Genomic DNA, 22,704 nt, shown 5'->3' with positions numbered 1-22,704 from the left:
ACCTTTCCATTTAGACCACATCTAATCAGTTTTATCGAATTTACTGTTATATGTTGCATTTAACAAAAGCATTATAAGCCTAAGTCAGGGCCATCCAGACCTGTCCCCTGGAGGGCCAATTTTCTTGCGAAGTTTAGCTCCAGCCCTAATTAAACACACCTGAACCAGCTAATCAAGGGCTGGAAACTTCCAGGCAAGTGTGTTGGAGCTGTTTGGACTGAAATATGCAGGACGTTGGACCTCCAGGAGCAAGATTGGACATCTCTGGCCTAAGTAGATTGTAGAAACCATTAGCACCAATGGTCTCTAAAATCTACTTATACTTATGATGCTTTTGGGAAATGCAGCACAAGTAGATTGTAGAAACCATTAACACCAATGGTCTCTGCAATCTACTTATACTTACGATGCTTTTGGGAAATGCAACCATGTTCAATACGTAGAGTTTGTGGCCTGTTGGTTAGCACATGAACTCTGACATCTTTAACTGTAATAGAGGTTTGATTCTGACCCATGTCATTTTTTTATTGTCTTGAGATACCCAGTAGAGCAGGCACCCCTGTTAAAAAAACAGCATATGCTGGTTAGGTAGGTTTTGATGTTGGTATGCTGGTTTAAGATGGTCCTTTGCTGGTTTATGCTGGTGCTTAGCTGGTTTATGCTGGTCCTTAGCTGGTTTATGCTGGTGCTTTGCTGGTTTATGCTGGTCCTTGACCAGCAATATGACCAGCTAAGCACCAGCAACAACAGAGGGCCCACTCTTTACTTTTATTGCTAAGTCCAAGACGTTTTCTTGTCTTGCAATAGCTACTAAAAATTGAAGGTCTCTTTAAAAAAAAAACACACACAAAAAAACGTTGAGTCCTGAAGCAATTTGTGTAAATGTAGTATGCCTACCTAAAATTAGGGGGCCGTTCATCTAATATATCACAATTGCGTTGGGGTCCACCAACCTTTGAGCAAGCCACCCATTTCCATTTCTTTCATCGTCCCCCACTTAGTTGTTTAGGGTGGGAAGCGTGCAATCTGCAATCGTGCAGTCACTGATGCTTACGAAAGCATGCAGCTACAGTACGCAGTCGCTTTTGTATGCATGCTGGGGTTTTTTTCGTGTTCACTTTCAAAATCGTTAATGTTCAGCTAGGAGTGGAAGGGAGGGCACAGTAACTTGTTTAGGGGGCAAGGCCGGTGTATGCTCCCTCTTGGTGCCGGCCCTGATACCCACTCTTCGATTTTATTACTGAATTATCTTGAGTCTAGTGTTGCTTTCGTCAACGAAAACTATGACTAAATATCGTCGTCAACGAACCTTTATCACGTGACGAAAACGAGACGAGAGGAAACGAAAATGCTGGTCATGTGACGATGACTATAATAAAATGTATAATGCAATATCGTTGACGAATAAAAACGAGACTAAATGTGGTTTACAAAATAAGAACTATGCTAAAATGTCTCTTCATTTTCGGCGACGAAACGAGACAAACGAAATGTTCTAACGTTAAATTGATGTGCGCATGCCCAGTAGCCAGAGCTGTATCCCTTCTAGCCTAAACCGCAGACATCACTTTCTCAAGCCCCACTCGCAGCATTATCTAGAAGATGACTACAAACAAAGTTAAGTTTGACACAGAGAAAGGGAGCGATGGCCGGTCAGCTGTGGTTCATCTTTGGGAGAAAAAGAATAAATGACACATACATTTTTTCCTACTTTTTAGTAGTAATGGGAAAATGAAGCTTTTCGAAGCACAGAAGCGTTTCCCTCAACTGTATCGTAAAAAGCTTCATTACTCGAAGCTTTTCAACACGTTGTACACTACTGACATCTTGTGGTCAAAGGTGGAAAACGTTTCTTTTGCGTCCCAGATGTCAAAGCGATTTTTGGACAGTTTCATCAAATGAATCAATTTTTGATACGAAAACCATAAGAAATATTTTAATTACACAAATTAATTAATCTGTAAATAAACTTATAAAAGTACAAGCATGATTTGTGTAGCCATAGATGATCAAAGTAAATTAAGAATATTGTTAAATTGACTAATATTATTATTAATTAGAAGTGCTTTTGAAACGGGAATTACTACAAAATGAACATGCACAAAACTACACCTACATATTTATTCGTATTATGATTTATTCTTAATAAAGAAGTGAATGACACTTGAAACCTGCACAAGGAGTTCGTGTTTGAATCAGAATACGAAGCAGTCATGTTTGTTAAACTTGAATGTATAATTTTTTTCTGGCATTGTCATGTTATGCAATTTTATTTATTTTATTTTATTTTTTGTTTTTATTTATTTTATTTCAATTTATGTGTGTGTACTTCTAACATGTTTGGTAGGTAAAATAAATGTTGTAAATTCAAATTAGAGCATCTTCCATGTCTGGAATGGATGTATTCTTGAGCTTATAAAGTAACAATAATATAATAAGATAACCTTGTTTGAAATGGGTTTGGCTAAAAGAAATCCATCTCTGTCACTGTCCCCCACTCAGCTGTTTAGGGTGGAAAACATGCAATCTGCAATCGCTTGCAGTCGCTGATGCTCACAAAATCGTGCAATCGCTTTAATTTTTTCTGGCTTTCACTTTCGAAATCGTTGAAACTCGTTTCGAAACTGTATGCAAACAGTTTTTTTTTTCCGCTTTTACATTTTGAAATCGTTTATGTTCAGCGAGGAGGGGAAAGGAGGGCAAAGTAACTCGTTTAGGCGGCCAGGCCTGTGAATGCCCACTCTTCGATTTTATTGCTGAATTATGTTGAGTCTAAGACCTTCTTATTTTGCGGTGGCTACTAAAAATAGAAGGTCCTGGAACATTTTGTGTAATTGTAGTATGTCTACCTAAAACCAGGGGGCCGTTCTTCCAATATATCACAATTGCGTTGGGGTCCACCAACCCTCAAGCAAGCCACCCATCTCCATCTCTGTCATCGTCCCCCACTCAGCTGTTACTTTTCCAGAGGTGTCTATACCAGCCTTGTCCTTGTATGGCTGAGAGAGCCACTGTCCTCCCCCCTCGCCGGTCTCCGTAGACTGAACAGTGAATGAGGATAAGTGTGAAGCAGCAGTCAATGAATCAAGCGGTCTGACCGGCAGCAGCCGGGGGGAAGAGAGAACGTTGAGCGGGCCCCCCCACGGGACTGGCCTCGCATTAGGAACTTCCTCGCCTGTGTGTTTCTGCCACAGGTTAAATGGATCGTTCCCATTAGCTCGGTGAGGGGACAGCTCCATTACGTGAAGGAGACTCTAACTTTGAATGTCACGGAGTGCCGAACCCCAGCGCAGCGCGTCAAGCACCCTGCCGGAGAGGCCTCGCTGACAATAACCATCCATGATAATCATTTGCTGTCAGGCGCTAAGGAAGCTGAAATTATGATGCACAGCCTGCTCGACAGACCCAGGCAGGGCACTCTTCAGCGCCGCTGGTTGGGTGGTGACAGAACCTTCTTGCTAACACATCTAGGGTCCAAAAATTGAATTTTGAACCATCCCTTCTTATCATTTTAGACTGGGATTTGGATAAAGAATAAAGGTTCCTTATCCCTGCTTAGTAATGCAGGTCTGAGACCAGTTTTGTTATTTTATAAACATGAGCATGACACGGTTTCACCAGAAGAAGCTGAACTCAGATCAGCATGACTCTGTCACCGGGTTTTTCCCATCTGTGATACAGACGGCTTTACCTGGCAAGAATGCGGGCGACTTGGCCCTCTGTGGCAGATGTGCTAAAGGTTAACTTCAAACAGTCATCAGTGTGCTAAGCATATGGAATCTACAAGAGGAAGAAAGCAAAAAATGATGACTGTGGACATGCTTAGAATATTTTCCAGGAAATACCCAGCATACTTTTATCGGCACTGACAGTATTTGTGAACGGTAATATATTATGATTGTGGAATGCTGTTTTTGAAGTTTAAAATGACAAAGGTTATGTGTGGCTTTAAAAAAGAAGACTTATAATGGTGTATGCACACAAAATAATGTCAGTTTTGCATGACTCACCTGTAGACATCCGGAAAGATGACCTTTAGCTTGGCTGATGCAAAAAGCAGAAATGATTATGAGTAAGTCTTTAGCCTTTAGATGACTTCTTTGTCCACAAATGATAACAAGCATATTTTTATGTCAGAGCCAATGTAACATCTAAAGGCATTTTTGTTTTGCGCATGTATTCTGAGGATGGTACAATTTGTTTTGGCATATCTAACTATCTATCGATCTATCTTGCAGTTTTTATCTAAATCAAAATGAACAAAGGAACCCTTTCATTACTGTCCTCCAGTAGTGTGATCAGTTGCTGAATTTCACAGCACTGTGTAACCGCAGTCGTGATGTCGTCCTTTGAAGAAGGCCAGACGAGCTTTTTCCATCTGTCAAGGATGGATTCACCTCCAAACTGACCCATCACCCCATCTTCCAGTGGAGTAGACATAACCTGGCAGGCTTCAGTGGTGTCAGGGCCTAGACCCAGACCCCCTCCAGCTCCAAACTCTGTTCACCCATTGGTTCCCTGGCCCCTTCCCTTTGCACCCTCCAATCAGAGCCCTCCCAATGACACCTAGAGGAGGAAGTGGGCTCTCTCCCCACCCCTCCCCTCTCTCTCCTAGCAACAGGCCATTTTTCTGACCGAGTCTAGTGTCCTCTTTTTGACAGTAATGATTTCCGAGCAAGTACATTTTTTTGTGTTAAGATTGGTTTTCATATCTGTAAGTGACATTGACAGAATAGCTGTTGTGGTTTGGGAAGGATCAGAGACAGATAGCTGATAGCGCTACGGAATAAGGATGGGGATCGCATGGAAAGAGATAGAGAGGGAGGACAGAGCAAGAATGAGTGATAGTGACAGAAGTTGGATCAAAGACTGACGGTGTCCTCACCGTCTTCTCAGCAGAGTTCATGAGGTATCTGATAACTGCAAAACACAGCCTGTTTTGTTTCATGCTGTTTGTGTGACTGGCCATTTTCCACATGATGATAGAATACATGTTGTTTTCCCACAGTGTTGTGTGGTTTTAGTGGTTACCCCTCTAGCATGTTCACAAAGTTATATCTGAAAGGCTTGACCTCACCGAGGGTGTACTATTTGTTTTTAAGGAGTTAAATAGCTATTTAGGCTTTGCTTTAGGCTACTGTTGCGGGTAATGCAGGTTTTCGGATATTTTCCAAACCTTTATGACTTTCTCTCTTCTGTGAAGTGCAAAAGAAGAAATTTTGGAAAAATATCGCATATGTCAAAAGCTCATAATTTTTTAATGTGGCTGAATTTTACAAGCATGTTACTTTCAACTATCGACTAGTCTCGGCCACGCTGACTTTGTAATCTACTAATGAAACTATCTTCTTCTCTTAAAAGATTGTGTATTACAGTTGAATTACAGTTAAGGTCAAAAGTATACATCTGGTATAAAAGTATACATTTTGGCAAAATAATTCACATTTTGCAGATTCTGAAAGGGTTCAGAATCTGCAAAATGTGAATTATTTTGCCAAAATAAGAGGGATTATACAAAATGTTAACAAAAGTTATTGTTTATTTAGTACTGACCTGAACAAGATATTTCACACAAAAGATGTTTACATATAGTCCACAAAATAAGATATTAGTTTGAATTTATAAAAATGACCCTGTTCAAAAGTTTACATCCCCTTGATTCTTCATACTGGCTTGTTACCTGAATGATCCACAGCTGTGTTTTTTGTTTAGTGATAGTTTGTCTTGAGTCCCTTGTTTGTCCTAAACAGTTCAGAAGAAAACAGAAGACGAATTCTTCAGGTCCCACAAATTCTTTGGTTTTCTAGCATTCCCTGCAAGTATGTTTTGTTGCTTCCAAAGGGCAGTACTAAGTACTAAAATTTGGGCATCCTCATCCTGTCCAAAAGTTTTCACCCCCCGGTTCTTAATGCATGGATTTTCCTTCTGGAGCATCAGTGAGCATTTGAACCATCAGTTGTCCTCAGTGTGAAAAGATGGATCTCAAAATCATACAGTTGTTGTTGGAAAGGGTTCAAATACTCACAAATGCTGGGAAACCAAAGAATTTGTGGGACCTGAAGGATTTTTCTGAAGAACTGTGGACAGTTTAACTGTTCGGGACAAAGAAAGGACTCATGAACAACTATCACTAAACAAAAAAACACAGCTGTGGATCATTCAGGTAATAACACAGTTTTAAGAATCAAAAATATCGTATTTAGGTCAGTACTAAATAAACAATAGCATGCATTCTGTATGACCCCTCTCATTTTAGTAAAATAATTAACATTTTGCAGATTCTGAAAGAGGGATCTAATCTTTTAACCTCAACTGTATCTCTAAACTAAACCAAAATACTTTCCTACAGTGAATAAACAGGCCACTAGACCATGGCAGATATCGATGACTCCTCTCTTTTCCAGCCAGACTTTTAACCATGACAGTTCTCGGATTTGTAAAAATTGAGGGCTTGCCAAGAAAGAAACTGGCCCAAATCACATGGATTGGATAAATGGCTTATTCCCTTGGACCCACCGTGTTATAATTTCACACAGTTAGACTAGAAATGTTCCCTTCAAGGGATAGTTCACTCAAAAATGAAATTTTTGTCAGAATTTACACCTCATGTTGTTCCAAATCTGTATTGCTTTTCTCGGTGGAACACAAAAGGCATTTTAAAATCACACTGATAAGTAAATAATGATAGAAGTTTCAATTTTGCGTAAATTATGCCTTTAATATTTTGCGTTACACTCTTTCCGAGAATGAGACCTTAGTGTCACTGTTAGCCTCAGCTTGACGTCATATTTCGGTAATTGGCGTTTACCCCGATGCTGAGTGCTTTGTGATTTGATTGCAGGTGCAAGTTACAAGAGCATTATTGCTTGTTTGTTTTTAGTGCAGTGTTGTTGTTGGACATTGTGCTTCCAGCAATAGCATTGTTGATCTGTGAAGCTTGACCGGAGTGCCGCAAGTTTCGCTACTGGGCCCTTTTTTTATGTTTTTGCCGCCGTGTCCTCAGGTGTGTCTGTGTGCACGTGTGCCTGCTCATTTGCTTTACCGTCTTTGACTTGTATTCCCCCTTCCCTCAGAAACACATCTGAAGTATCGTTAGCGCCGGCAAGACCTCTTTTTATTTTCTGTGGAATTACTGAATCATGTCAGCGCGACGTCCCTTGAGTTTCAAATGCAAGCTGTAGAAAAATTAGCCATTGCTTCCGCATGACAAGTGGGATCTATTAGTCTGCTCTGGCCCATAGAGCATGAGCACGCTCAGTCCACATGGGACCCTCTGTTTCAGTAACACACGCACACTCGCACACACACACATACGCACATCCATCCGTGCCTCTGTGGCATTAGTCATGCTTTATAAGGTCAGACATAAAGATGCACCCGGTGCTTCTGGGCTACACTAACAGACATGAACATATTCACAGATCTGTTTAGCATTCTGTATGTGATTTCCTGTTAATTTCCATTGCGTGGAGGTCAGCTGTGACAGCAAGGCAACTGCCTGGTCCATGTGACGGCAACATACTGACCTGCCTGACCTTGCTTAGGCACAGCCTGTGGCAGAGCTAGGAAGCATTAACACAGTCGAAGCTAGCTTTTGGCTTTCACTCAATGTCACGGCTTATAGCATCTCCGTTCCAATATGCTGTCAGCTTTTTCTGTATTTTACATCACTTTCAGCTGTACACAACTGTAGTTTTACATAATATTTATTTTAAATAGTAAGCAAACAAATGTATTTAATGTTTTTATTGTCTCTCTTTCTTTCAGGTATTTCAGTAACAAAGAAGACACACACTTGTAAGTAATTATTTTTTAATTACATAGTTAATTCTAATTAAATTATTTTGATGTTAAGTATCATTTAATATCATTTAAGAAAAGTATTGCTCAGTTTAATTTTCACTGCTGAAGAATGCTTGTCTGCTGTTGTTTATTTAGGAAATCGCAATACTTCATAGCGGTCACAGTTTTTTTTTTTTTTTTTAAGAAGGTGTTATATCTACTTCGCCTGCTCTTTGAAAACAAGGATGTAGTTTGTGTGTGGCCTTCGTGTGTGAGGTTAAAGACGTTCCTTTTGATAAGTCGCTGACAGAGATAGGTATCAGCTCTGGAGGGAAGACTGTAGAATCTCTGACAGGTTGCATATGTGACCTTTCAAGACTCCTACAGATTAGGTATATCAGTGATTTGATCTTAGTTTCAAGTTTTGTTGAGGTTGCAGGTCGCTTCAATTTCACAACTAAGCTTCTAAAGAGATGTTTAAAGCTGAATTTCGAATAATTATTTCAGTGCTACTTTAAATTATTAGTTGATAATGGTTATCTACAGTAAGTTGGGCTAACCGCTACTTGTTTAAATACTATTGGAAAAGCTACACTAGCATGTGACCCTGGACCACAAAACCAGTTCTAAGTAGCACGGCTATATACATTTTTCTTTAATGCCAAAAATCATTAGTGTATTAAACAAAGATCATGTTCCATGAAGATATTTTGTAAATTTCCTACCATAAATATATCTAAACTTAATTTTTGATTAGTCATATCCATTGCTAAGAACTTAATTTGGACAACTTTTAAGGTGATTTTCTCAATATTTAGATTTTTTTTTGCACCCCCAGATTACAGATTTTCAAATAGTTGTATCTCAGGCCAAATATCGTCATATACTAATAAACCATACACAAATGCAAAGCTAATTTATTTTTAGCTTAGCTTTCAGATGATGTATAAATCTAATAAAAAGATGACCCTTATGAATGGTTTTGTGGTCCAGGGTCACATATGTTTTTTTAAAAAGTCGCTACTGAAAACAGTAGAGCTGTTAGCAATGCTAGCTAGATAGCAACAGCAAGTTCCTGAGAGTCTGTATTTGTTTTGCATTTTAGTCAGCTATGAATTGAGCTAATGAAAGATCATCTTGTCATTTCATTTGAAAATACTGCCATCCTTTCATCAGTCTACATTCACTTGACTTGCTGAAAGGCTTTAGAAATACCCAGTTGTAGCTGTCTACTCCATTCAGCCAGCGTAAAGGTGGATCGCTGGTCTTTCATCCTTTTCTTCCAGGGCCCTACTGCTGTCTTAATTACGGTGCTGATCACTTCTCCTTAACATAAGGAAGCGAAATCAAAGAACGTTTCAAGTGAGAAGGTTCAAAGCCACGGACCGGACTTCACTATTTAATCTCAATGAAAGAAAGGCTAATGACGCGTGTCAGAGAAAGAGAGAGAGGCCGTTGGAGAGAAAGAATGAGGGAATGAAGTGTGAAGATGACACGTTAGGGCTGGTGGCGTGGGTCAAAGGGTGCTGTTTGACAGCGAAAGGTTCAAAAGATACATAATGGACAGAGAAAGGGCTTTGCCAGTTGCCAGTTATGAAAGAAATTAGCATTTTTATCGCTTGTAATGTGCTAATGAATTGGTTGGCTTTTAGCAATGAAATCAAAGTCGGCCATAATTACTTTCATTAGTTGTAAGGAACCACCCTGAATACCCTAGAAACCATCTAACATTGGCCTAGCACTAAAACAAGCTAGCAAAGTTAGCCTATTTGGTATGTAACATCAGTTTCCTGTTGTCTTTGGAAATATGCCATATTAGACAAATAAAATGGTGTTTATGTTGACTTGAATGAAGGGTTCAGCTGAGATTTGCTGGAGGATGTACAGTGTAGCGTGTGTTGGGTGGGGGTTGTGCAAATGTGCGTTTTACAATCGACTAGGCCGCATATGCACTCATAATGCATTCATGGAAGCAACTGAACTGGAAGGTGCTCATACACATGCCCATATGCACATGGGCATGCACCCAAGGCTATAACCCCCCAAACATTGTATTTACACACAGTCTGGGGTTGCCGGGTCTTTGAGACATAGACAGCCCAATGACCAATCAAAACAAATGCAAAGTAGCCTAACCAGTCTAATATCAAAACTGAAGAGTCTCCATTATGTATTTGCAGATTTATTTCGATTTGGAGGGTTAAGGCTGGAATATACTACACTTACGCCCAGATTTTTTCCTTAGTTTGCAGTCAGGAAGAGTCAACCCCAGTTGCCAAATATTAGAGCCAGTCTACAGGTCAAAAGCTCATATTATACAAATCTAATTTAAGCATCAAACCGCAAAACAAGAAAAGCAGAAGTAGCCGAATTCCCGCAGACTTGGCAACCCGTTCCTACTCCAACAACCTTAACCACACACACTCGTCGCGAACTCTCACCTACCCACACACATCACACAGACTCATCAGCCTCATCTCTCCACTCTTGCCTGAATGATCAAAACCGTGGAAGCGGCCCACCGGTCTCCTCATCAATATAAATTACAGGGCAGCTGTTGGCTAGCAGGCACTTTCCCGCTCCCTCTCGGCCTTCCCTGGCTGCACGTTCAGCCCTTAATAAGCCCGAGCACTTTCTGGAAGAGAACAGATACTTCAGTTCTCCTCTTTACGACCCACCGGCCGTCTCTCTGACCAACTTCATATTGAAGTGCCACGAGATGAAGCCAATGTTGGAACATTTAATGTCAGAAATGAACATTCAGGCTGAATTTCACTTCAGACAAGTTCCATGTTCGGGTGAACTAGCCATTTAAAGGGATAGTTCACTCAAAAATGAAAATTTGATGTTTATCTGCTCACCCCCAGGGCATCCAAGATGTAGGTGACTTTGTTTTTTCAGTAGAACACAAACAAAGATTTTTTAACTCAAATCGTTGCAGTCTGTCAGTCATATAATGGCAATCAATGGGACCCACGATTTTGAGAGTCAAAAAAACATACACAGACAAAACCGATTTAAACCCTGCGGCTCATGGCGATACATTGAGGTCTTAAGACACGAAACAATCAGTCTGTGCAAGAAACTGGACAGTATTTATATCTTTTTTTTTTCTCTGATCCACCTCTGTCATGTCCAACTGTCCTGAGCATGTTCACAACAGGCGGCGCATACGCGGAAGCGATCTGTCTGAGAGATTGTGGGTAAGACAGCTACTCAAAATGATAATTACTTGTGCTTATCCTGATTGTTGCAACCAATTAAAAACTAAAAGATTACATTTGCTTGCGTGAACTCATCCTGGAGTGTTGACTTTTCACTCCCGACGTTTGAGCCTGATCGACTGAAGTTATGGTTGCTTGCTCTTTGTTGCGCAGGCTGTTGTGAACGCGCTCAGGACAGTTGGACATTGCCGTGGATCAGAGGTAAAAAATAATATAAATACTGTTCAGTTTCTTGCACAGAGCAATTCTTTTGTGTGTTAAGACCTCAATGTATTGTCACAAGCTGCAAGGTTTAATTTGGTTTTGTCTGTGTGTGTTTTTTTGACTCTCAAAGCCATGGGTCCCATTGACTGCCATTTATATGACTGACAGACTGCAACAGTTTGAGTTAATCTTCGTTTGTCTTCTGCTGAAGAAACAAAGTCACCTACATCTTGGATGCCCTGGGGGTGAGCAAATCCCAGTTTTGTTGCTGGGATGCTGGTTTTAGCTGGTTTATGCTGGTCCTTTGCTAGTTAATGCTGGTCCTTAGCTGGTTTATGCTGGTCCTTTGCTGGTTAATGCTGGTCCTTAGCTGGTTTATGCTGGTCCTTTGCTGGTTAATGCTGGTCCTTAGCTGGTTTATGTTGATCCTTTGCTGGTGTATGCTGGTCCTTAGCTGGTCATGTTGCTGGTCAAAGCAAATGACCAGCATAAACCAGCTAAGGACCAGCATAATCCAGCAAAGGACCAGTTTAAACCAGCATCCTAGCATCAAAACCTACCTAACCAGCATATACTGTTGTTTTTTTTTTTTTTTTTTTCAAAAGGGTGGACTAGCAGTTAGCAAACAATTTCAAGTACATCCCATAAGGGCAAACATAATGTGTAAAAGTTATGCTTTTAAAACAGAAGCTAAAGAGTAAGCGACAAGTGCAAATTTCACTTCTCAAATTGTGAAATTTCACATTTCTGAAAATGTTGATCCTTCAGCTGCTGTTTGTATGGCTAGAACAGATGCTCCCCAGTCATTTGAGAATGTGGCATAAACACTGACTGTGAAACTCTCCCTGCAGGCTCTGTTTTACAGCTCAGTTTCATGTATGGTTTTGCTTTACGTTTGAACTTGACAGTTTTATGGCCGGCCTTTTTATATAGTGCTACCGCAAGGCCATGTGGTTCATTCTGGCAACAGACTCTTTTCCTTAGATAAACAGTGCTGTTTAATAGCTCTTTGAGAGGAAAAACACAACACCGGACATGAATTAAGTACTTAGATGTCTCCCGTTAAGAACAGGGTGTTCGGATGAATTTAAATAAATGACAGAAATAAAAATATTGACCTATAAATAGTCCATAGGACTTTTTAGTACAAAAGTACTTTAAGGCACGTTCTTTTGTTCAAGCCTCTCTGAAAATATCAGTGGTGTTTCCTGTGCAAAACATCTTGCCTTAATGTGACCAGTGTTAGCATGCAGTTACTAGTGCATTTATGGGAGTTTTTAGGGCATAAGCAAAAATCTACTGCCTGTTTTATTGTCTTTTAATTCAAAATTGAATCACCTCTCCTCAACAAGCTGCATAATTTAAGGTGTGATGGATGTCTGTAGCAGCAGTACTACTAAACTTCTGGAAATTGTTACCTGCCACTGACTTGCTATTGCTAATTACTCCCACACCCTTATAATTATGTATGAGTTGAATTAAAATCACTATGTCCTGAATTCAAGCTACAATAGAGTCTAGTCTCTGTTTTAGTCAGATGAGTAGGTGTTGTTGTAACCTGTCTAGGAGGACGACGTGTTGATAAGATTGACTAGGCGATTACAGGCAGTAGACTAGTCTGTAATCTTTTATTTGCGTATGTACTCTTGCAGCTATGTATATGTGTGTGTCTCCCAGCTCTCATATCACAGTGCCGATCCTTGGCTAGAGAAAGCGTCTGTCTCGCCAAGTTGCTGCACCTCACAAGAAAAAAAGAAAGAAAGAAAGAGAAAAACAGATGAGCAGAATGATTAGTGCGGTGGATTTTTTGTAAATGCATGTAGTACTAATTCAGTCACTGATAGCAGCTCTAGTACAGTTAAACAACATTTAAATTGCAAAGACAATGACTGACTTTAAACAGGTTTCCCGATCACTGTCTGCTATTGGTTGAAACAAACAAATAGCCTGGCTTAAACTCACATTATTGGCTGAGCTGATGTTGCAATGCTGAGCTGGTCAGGTCATTCAAACAAACAAAGCAATGTTTTGAAAACAACAGAGACAAATGCTGCATCTGAAATCACGTACTGAGTAGGTATTAATTTGAATTTAAGCTTACTTAGCGACCGTTAAAAAAGTAAGTTCTATGTAGAATATATATGAATATGGGTAATATTAATGAAATTCTGACGTATTTTTTTAGAAGTATTCAATTTTGGACACAGTGACAGTGTTTAGACTGAAATCAACCTGCAAATGACTTAGATAATAGCTACTTATAGTCACTTTATGAATACGATTCTTTATTGTGTCAACATATTTCTTATTGAAAAAGGAAGTTGAGATGAGGGGAAATCAAACATCCATATTTATAAACCAGTTATAAACTGTAATTTGTTACGTTTACTATTGCTGTTTGGAGGCAAGTGACGTTGGGTAAGGATATAGCAGAGAACTTTTGATTGGACAAAAATTTGGACACGCCCCCAAGTGCAGGATGAGTCATCACTATTTTTTATGGAATTGACACTTCATAGGGAGTTTGATTGACAGGCGATCTGACCAATCATAATGTTGAATCTGCCATTTTGTCCGACAAACAAACCAGACAGGAGAGTACATTAATGTCAGTGGATTTGAACTTAAAAAATGTGTATTGACATCTTTCCGTGGTTGAAACAAGATACCTTCTGATGTTCATTCATGTTTATTTTGTACTGTAACTAGTGAAGAGAAAAGGATGATCGGTTTACATACCGCTTGAACTGAGGCACTACAGCAATCTGTCACAACACATTAAAAAGTCACAAAACGGTATGTATTGTTTGAATTTCTTAAAAAAAGACAAAATTAGAAAGCTTGTTCCACAACATATTTTTGGTGTGTGGCATGAGAGCAAATAGCTTGTTTTACATAGCAAAAGTAACTAAGTGGGACGGGTTTTTGTGAAGGGTCAATTGCTGAGAGGAGAAAACTAGATTTTAAATAAATGCGTATATGTGATAAAAGTTCAACTTTTAGGAGTATATTAGCATATAGACACTAGTGTTGGGGAAAGTTATTTTTCAAAGTAATACATTACAGTATTGCATTACACCCATAAAAAGTAACTAATTGAGTTACTTAGTTACTTTTTATGAAAGTAATGTTACTTTTGCGTTACTTTTTCTCATCTGGGCTGGGCTTGCTTGCTTGGTTTAAATATAAAAAAGTCATTTTTTTGGCAAATGTAAAAGCACTTTCACACCAAAAGTGGCATGAATGAGCCTCAGGCTGAAGGAAATGTAAATTCACGTCTGTACAGTAGAAGGCGCAGCTCAAACAAACCTTTCAGCTGTGCTGCTATTCTGGATTACATGGAAAATAGGACGCAGAAGAAGAAAGTTCAACACTATAAACACAAATGTTGTTTATCTAAAGTAATTTTTTGCTTATTAGTATGGTTGAATTTGATCATCGAAGGTCAGGAGTAAAGACATTGGTTTATAAAATGGGATTCAATACATAAAGCATATTTGTGATATTTAAGTCAATCAATTAGTGGGAAAACAAAGTAATAATGAAAAAAGTAATCTGATTGCGTTTTGCCCCAACACATGGACTCAAAGCCACACAACTCATGGGGTCTTCAGAATCAGATTGTTTTGTATGTATGTCTTATTTCCCAGCAAACAGTGAATAATAAACACGCAATCTACTTGCACGCACATGGAAATCTGCCTAGATTTATGTGATATTCCGAAGTTGTCAGAAGCTCCGGGTATGAAGCGCAGAAGATAAATGGGCTCGGTATTACACCGTGGTTTGTTATTCTATCGAGAATTATTCTCTCCTAACGCATTGTTCTGCCATGATGCTGTTAGTCATGGATGACAGGTATTGAGCAAATGAAGTATTTGCTTGTTTAGGGCGGCACAGGGAGAGCGACAGCTGTAGCGGAGTGTTAGCGGAGCCCATCTGAGTCCCGCTCAGGTTAGTCGTGACTGCGGGGACGCGGAGACATTGATCCAGTGCGAAACAGAGAGAGAGGGAAGCTGGAGGAAAGGCAGAGAGAATGAAAGAAAGAAAGCCATGGAAAGACATTGACTGAAATGGAGTCTGGAAAAAAGGAGGGAGAATAGGAGCGAGAGAGCTGTGGAGAAGGCTTATCTGTCTCCATAGCGAGGACAGGCTGTGTCAGTGTTTATTGAGAAGCATGGCCTCACCCTTGCCAGTTCATTTGTTTACCGCCCCGTCCAGCGCTGAGAGAGTCACAAAGAGGCAGCCATGCTAATCTCAATCAAATGATTAAGACATTAAAGCCGACCTTGCTGAAATATTAATGGGCCATTGTGCAATACAGGTTCCTCTGCTGTGTCCCTTACGTGTTTAAAAATGACTAACGATGAATAGCTGATGCCAGGTTTTTCTGTTACATCTTTAAACACATCGACAAAAGAAAAGTAACTTACTTGTATTTATTTATTTATCCTTTAATAATTAACCCGCATTTCATTCCAAAAACCGTAAGACCATAGTTTATCTTCGACACACAAATTAAGATATTTTTTATAAAATCCGAGAGCTTTCTGATCCTCTATAGACAGAAACGCAATTACCACGTTCAAGGCCCAGAAAGGTAGTAAGGACATTGATAAAATATTCCATGTAACATCAGTGGTTCAACCCTAATTTTATGAAGCTACGAGAATGCTTTTTGTGCACAAAGAAAACCTGATAATTCGCTCACCCCCATGTCATCCAAGATGTTCATGTCTTTCTTTCTTCAGTCGAAAAGAAATGAGAAAACATTCCAGAATTTGTCTCTAATGGACTTCAATGGGAATCAATGGGTTAAAGGTCCAAATTCTAGTTTCAATGACTCTACACGATCCCAGCCAAGGAATAAGGGTCTTACACTGGGGCCTGAGGTGTTTTGGGGCCCTGAAGAAGTTTTGACATGCCCTGACATTTGTGCTTTTTTCAGTATCTTAAAAACATATGAATGGTTAAAGTCAGATTACATTGTAATCAGCACATATTGGGCTACAATAATATGCAAGCAACATTAATGTGCATGTTTGTGTTTTTGAGAAAACTATGTTTATGCGTGGTTATTGAAAATCTAAAGTTTTGAAGTCACTGAAATAAGGCCATGAAGCACATACAGGACATTTCTTTACAAGACTTTAGATAATTGGATGTCGTAGGCTAGAATTTTTTCAACCAAATGATGTGAAAATCATCTCGTTCACTCGTTCAGAGAAAACAATATATTGATTTAAATTTTATAAAACATGTTTTGTGATCGAAAGGGATTATTCATAGGTGTGGCAATGGCCCATGAATATTTAGCAATTCACACCTGAAAGACAAAAGGGCCCTCCCTAATGGCCCCATCAATGATGACTGAAACAATGTGAGAAGATTCAGAGAATGGAGTTTTAGATTATTTTTATTTTATTTACTATCACTGTATAAACAAAACATACATAATGAAGGTCAAAGACACATTATTGAGCTCCCTCATCTTACCACACAGATGTGCACAGACTTTGTGGCATTTCTGAAAACTTCTTCTGAATTCTGTTCAACAAATGAAACAAATCTTACCTGCTATTTTGTGTGCCCTTAAAAAAATACAAAAAAAGTCAAAAACTTGTTTTACACTAGAATATCAGTGTAGTTGAACATCTCAAGTTTCTAGTGCTCTCAGAGGAAAACAGTTTGAAGGGACTCATGGGAAAGAGGGCAGGATTCATCTTTTGAGCAGGTTTGAGATCACTACAAAAACAAAACAAACCAAAAATCATATCAGGATCATCTGTCAGAATACAGTCTATACTCTAGAATTTGTACTAATGTAAAAAAAAGGACATGTAATATCTAAGAAACTAATAATTATCGTTTAGCACTATATTACTAATAAACGTGATGTAAACACACATTCAGTGTAAGCACTCATATTACTTTTACACTGTTATACAATAAAATAAATAAATAAAGTATGATTCTACATTCATAAAGATATCGTCATAAATGCATCTCACAGTCATAATCACATCGTTTTTCTAGAACATTATAAATATCCTGCCATTGTAAGAGATGCAATGCAATCAAACGTACTTCATAATGTTTCATTTGATAAAGTCAGGAATTTTAGTTTGGAATAAGTCTAACTAGTAAAATGTGTACATGTTTTGTCAAAGTAAATAACAGCGAAAGCTAGTAGGAAAATGAAAGTAAGACTTATGCTGCGTTCACACCGCCCAAACCGTCATGCGTCAGTTGCGGCAAGATTACATGTAAAGTCAATGGTTGAGTCCGTCAGAGGTCCGTCAGAGGCTCTGCGTTGCGTTGTGTCCGTTGGATCCGTCAACTTTTCAAGCGTTACCTGCGTTTCAAGCGTCAACGCAGCCAACGCAAGCAACGCAGAAGTTCAGCTAGTTGAACTTTTGACGGACTTAACGCACTTGACGCAGTGCGTCAACCAATCAGAGCGTCTCACTGTAGCGACGTCACCACACGTATTTTGAATGAAGCGGGAGCAGAAAAAACAAAAACATACAATTCTCTGCGATTGAAGACGGCTACAAACGTATTCTAGCCGTCTGCAATAGCAGAGAATTGTATGATCCGTCCTCGTTGTTGTATAAAGACAGGAATGTAAAGGAACTTGCTTGGATGAAGATCGCTGAAGAGTTCGGGTTGTCAAATCTTTTCTCAACGTAATTATTTCCCATTTCGTTGGCTAGCGAAACATGTTCATGAGAGGATTCCAAAATGTCCAGTCCCAATAGTTTGCCATGGTTTATTCAGGGGAAGTGTGCAGAAAACTAGATGCGTTGGGAGCGTTGCCTGACGTGTGCGGTGTGAACGCACCAAAAAGCAAGCGTTGCCAGCTTCAACGTACATGCGTCAAACTAGATGCGTTAGGTGCGTTGCCTGACGCGGACAAAGTGTGCGGTGTGAACGCACCATTACTCATGTAAATGTCTCCTCCTGCTGGGTTTGCGTTGCATCGCGTCCTTCTTAGGATTGAGGTACATATAAGTCTTATTCCTCACAGCATGTCTTCATTCAGTAACAAACTGTAACCAAGATGAACTTGAAGTCATGTTGCTTTGTTGCGGTGATGTGGGAGTTTCCTCGCGTACAGATACTCCGGTCCTTGCCTCGCTAGTAGCACATGGCTAATTTGCATGGCAAAAGATTTCGCGATAGTGGGCGCGGTCACATTAGAGATAATTAGTTGGAACTGGATAGACTAGACATCTCCTTGGTTTCATATAGATTAATTTATCACAGATTATTTGTTTTTGATAAAACTTACTTCGTTAAAAGCATAAATCTCAAGCTTTCAGTAGATACCACTTTTATGTTTGTATGCTAAATATTCACCGAGTTTGAATGATATAAGTGACGCATTTCTAAAAGCAGTTCACGGAGACATAGAGAACACAAATCACCCTGTTTGTTTTCTTTATTCTAAATAAAAAAACACAACTTTCTGCTGTTCTTTTGAGTGTGCCCAAATAAAAGTACACGCTTTACAGTTTCCATTGATGTATATCTCTAATGTGTATGACTTAAACCGACAGAGCATTTTTAGTGTCTTTTGCGCTGATCTTAAAAAAAGTAGGTTGGTCACGCCGGCGTGACCGTCGGCCCCAGAGGGTTAAAAATAAAGGTGCTTCAAAAGGTTCTTCAAGCGATGCCATAGGAGAACCATTTTTGGTTCCATAAAGAACCATTCAGTCAAAGGTTCTTTAAAGAACCATTTCTTTCCTAACTTTTTATAATCTGAAGAAACTTGCCACAAATAACCTTTTGTGAAACAGAAAGGTTCTTCAGATGTTAAAGGTTCTTTATGGAACCATTTAGACAAAAAGGTTCTTGTATGACATCGTGAAGCACCTTTATTTCTAAGAGTGAAATGATTGGTAATTTTCAAAAAAAATTAAAATGTATATACTTTTTGACGACAAATGCACGTTTTTGACTTCACGCATTACATAATCAAGTTGGAAAGGTCATGTGTGGTTAGTTCTTCAGGGGTAGGGAGAAAAACTCATCAACTTAAAAATCTCATTTTCTCCTCGAACTTTAAAATTGACATTAAAATTGTTTAACCTTCGGTACGTCCGTCCGTCTACGTCACACATGTGACCTTTCCAACATGACTACATAATGCGTGAAGTCAAGCTAGTGCATTTGTGGTTGAAAAGTATATATATTTTTTCGAATTTTTTTTTAGAAAATGACAGATCGTTTTACTACATAAGACCATTATTTCTCAGCTGGGATCATGTAGAGCCCATTGAAGCTGCATTGAAACTCAGTTTGGACCTTCAACCCAATGGGTCCCATTGAAGTCCACTATATGGAGAAAAATCCTGGAATGTTTTCCTCAAAAACCTTCTTTTTGACTCAAGAAAGAAAGTTATGAACATCTTGGATGACACAAGGGTGAGCAAATTATCAGGAAATTTTTATTCTGGAAGTGAACTAATCCTTTAAATAGAAAAGTCACATATTTCATAGAATGACCGCACAGTAACACTATGAAAGATGCTGAGGAGCTTTAAACAAGCCCTGCTTGATCAGGGAAGCCAGCTAACAGCTGCACAAAGCCTAGTCATATATTCAAAACTCACACTGAAACCCACAATAAACACTACCCATTCAAATGATTAATCAAACATGGATTTCACAACTTCCTTGTGTTGGATGTTTTATGGCATTTTATGAATCATTATTTATAAGTTGTCATTGTAGCGAGGTCGTTTGCTGGAACTTGGATGAGAGCCGTCCACGGATAATCTAACGCTGTAGGGATTTATTAAACATAATCATGCTGTACACAGCCAATAATGCGTCCCAGCAGTGGTCTGACATATTTCTGTTGCACAGCTAAAACGTAAATGAGAGTTGCATGGTGGAGCCCATTTGTTAAAATATATTTAATCATTTTGTCTTGATCTGGCACACATAGGGCTTGCATACAACCTCTCGGAGGAGACATTTATATGATGATTTCGTCAAGACTGGTTATGTACACCAGATGAAGGGCTGGAAAGTACTGAAAGGATTTAAGAGCAACACGAGATCGAGATGCAACAAGTTACAAAGGCGTGACCTTCAGCATCTTGTTTTGTAAAGACTGACATATGGAAGAGATTTGTTATGTCGTCTATCAAGAGAAGTGATGGTCACAGCATGCTACGGTGTATTTTTTTTGTCATACCAGTTGGCTAAGTGCTTGGTAAATGAAGTGAACACAAGCTCGTCAGAAGAGACCGTTTTGAATGGACGGAGCGTCCCGGGAGTGCGCTTTCTGACGAAGCGATTTCGCTCTCAGCATGCCTCAGAAACCTGAAGTTTTTCCATCCTCAAACAACAAGAGACGCTCGGCGAAAAAAAAAGCACCGCATTCAAATTGACACTCTCCAATTTTAACAATAGATTATGTTTCATCTTTTTTCCATTTGTTTGTGCCATGGAAAGAATACTTTCTTTTTGGACACTTTGCTTTAATCCATAATAGCCTGCCATTTTTTATCAGAAATAGGTCAGTATATTCACAACAGAAAAGGATGGGCCGCTTCAGTAAAAAGGAAATCAATAGAGACATCTATTTGTCGTAAACCAGGACAGCATGATTTTTATCCCTTTCTTCTCTCTCCCTCGATACTTTTTCTTCCATCCACACAAAATGACAGCTCTTCATTTTTCAGCAAAAGCATTACGGTCTGCCATTTTGCCGAATTGCAAATAGGCCTTAGTGAATGCGTTTTTTGCATAAATTGTATAAACTGAAGCAAGGCTTTTTTTCACTCTTCCATCACCTTCTGTGGCTGAAGGTGTCTGAATGGAAGAGGTTTGGTATGACGGTTGCTTTTGTGTCCTTTTTGACCAGGATGGGGTCTGGCGTGGAGTTGTTACAGTAGGGGTTACTCAGGGACGGGTACTGGGCCCCCTTCAGTTTCTTTGTAGTCACTTAATCTGTCTCTTCCCCTCTGTGGCGGGCATGCTTTGTGCCGTCCTCAGCTTCGTCAGCTCTTCTCCAGCCGTGCTGTCCCTTTGTGAGTCCCTCTGAACCTGAAAGACCTTGTTGTGAAGAGATGTCAGCCTAGAAAAACAACGGCGAGTGACATGTGTCACGCACACAAAGCCTGTTTGCTGTTGTGGATTGTATACAGAGTTCCATCTGCTAAGGTGGATTACAACAAATGTGACAGCGGACTGGCACGTGCCTATGTGGGCACTTGGGCGGCACCGTAGCGCACCTGCCTAGCCATTCGGTGAAGTGGTACGGCCTTGTACGAGCTAAAGCGGGTTATCCGTCACCCCCCACTTTCTCCATGTCTCATCACTTTTCTGTCTCACGCAGCCGTCCAGTGACCGACAAGTACAGCATGTCAGCATGAAATGAGGGCTTTGATTCATGGGCCAGGACAGAAACGGAGGTCATCTGGCTCCGGCAGATATGAACGCCACTGATGGAGGCTGACTGCTGATGTTTAAGATGGTGCTGATGAAATGTCCTTGCGCCATCATTAGCTTCCTCTACGGTCTGGTGCATGCAAGCAGACGCGTTCACGCACACATACACTGAAAACACACACGTAGTCTCGCTCACAGCCAGGGCTTTGACTAAATGGCATACAATGTTACAAAATATTTTTGTATTATTGTTTTAGGGTTTCTTGGAAAAGTCTGAAAAGACCAGAGTAATAGCTGCAGCTTTACATCACAGGAATAAATTGCATTTTAAAATATATTACACTAGAAAACAGTTGTTTTAAATTATAACAATATTCTACGATATTACTGTTTTTACTGTATTTTTAATCAAATAAATGCAGCCTTTGTGAGCATAAGAGGCAAAAGTAAAATATTTTACTAGTCTCAGCCTCAGACGCAGTGGTGTAATGTAACGAAGTAACATTTCCTAATTAAAATATATACTTTTACTCCGATACATTTCCCCGAAGCATATTCGTTACTTACTACAAAATAGTCAGAAGTCAGGATCTCAGTCAGAATTGCGAGATGTAAAAAGGTTCAAAACTGTATAAAAGTGTTTGCTCATAAAAATACTGCCTTTCCCTCAAAAAAACAAATTTGCATTTACATTGAAATTTACTTTTCTTTCTTTCACCTCTTTATTTCCGTCACAGAAGTTTTTGAGCAAACACAAAGTTTATAAACTCATAATTCTGATATTTTTAAAAAAGAGATAAAACACACAATTTTGACTTTTTTCGCGCAAATGCGAGTTTAAGGGAACTTCTTTTCAGGGAATTCTGGCTTTTTTCCCCCAGAATTGAGTGATACAAACTCAATTCTGACTTTTTTCTCAGAAATTGATGATACAAACTCGCAATTGTGAGAAATAATTTTCCTCACAAATGCGAGTTTGTATTTTACAAATCTGACTTTTTTTTTTCTCTGAATTGAGTGATATAAACTCACAATTGTGAGAATTAAAGTTTTTTAAAAGAGAAAAGAATTGCAATAAAAGCATAAA

This window comes from Garra rufa, chromosome 25 (assembly GCF_049309525.1).
Source record: "Garra rufa chromosome 25, GarRuf1.0, whole genome shotgun sequence".
NCBI classification, from domain to species: domain Eukaryota; kingdom Metazoa; phylum Chordata; class Actinopteri; order Cypriniformes; family Cyprinidae; genus Garra; species Garra rufa.
The sequence above is the reverse complement of the archived record's forward strand: the minus strand, read 5'-3'. Positions refer to the sequence as shown.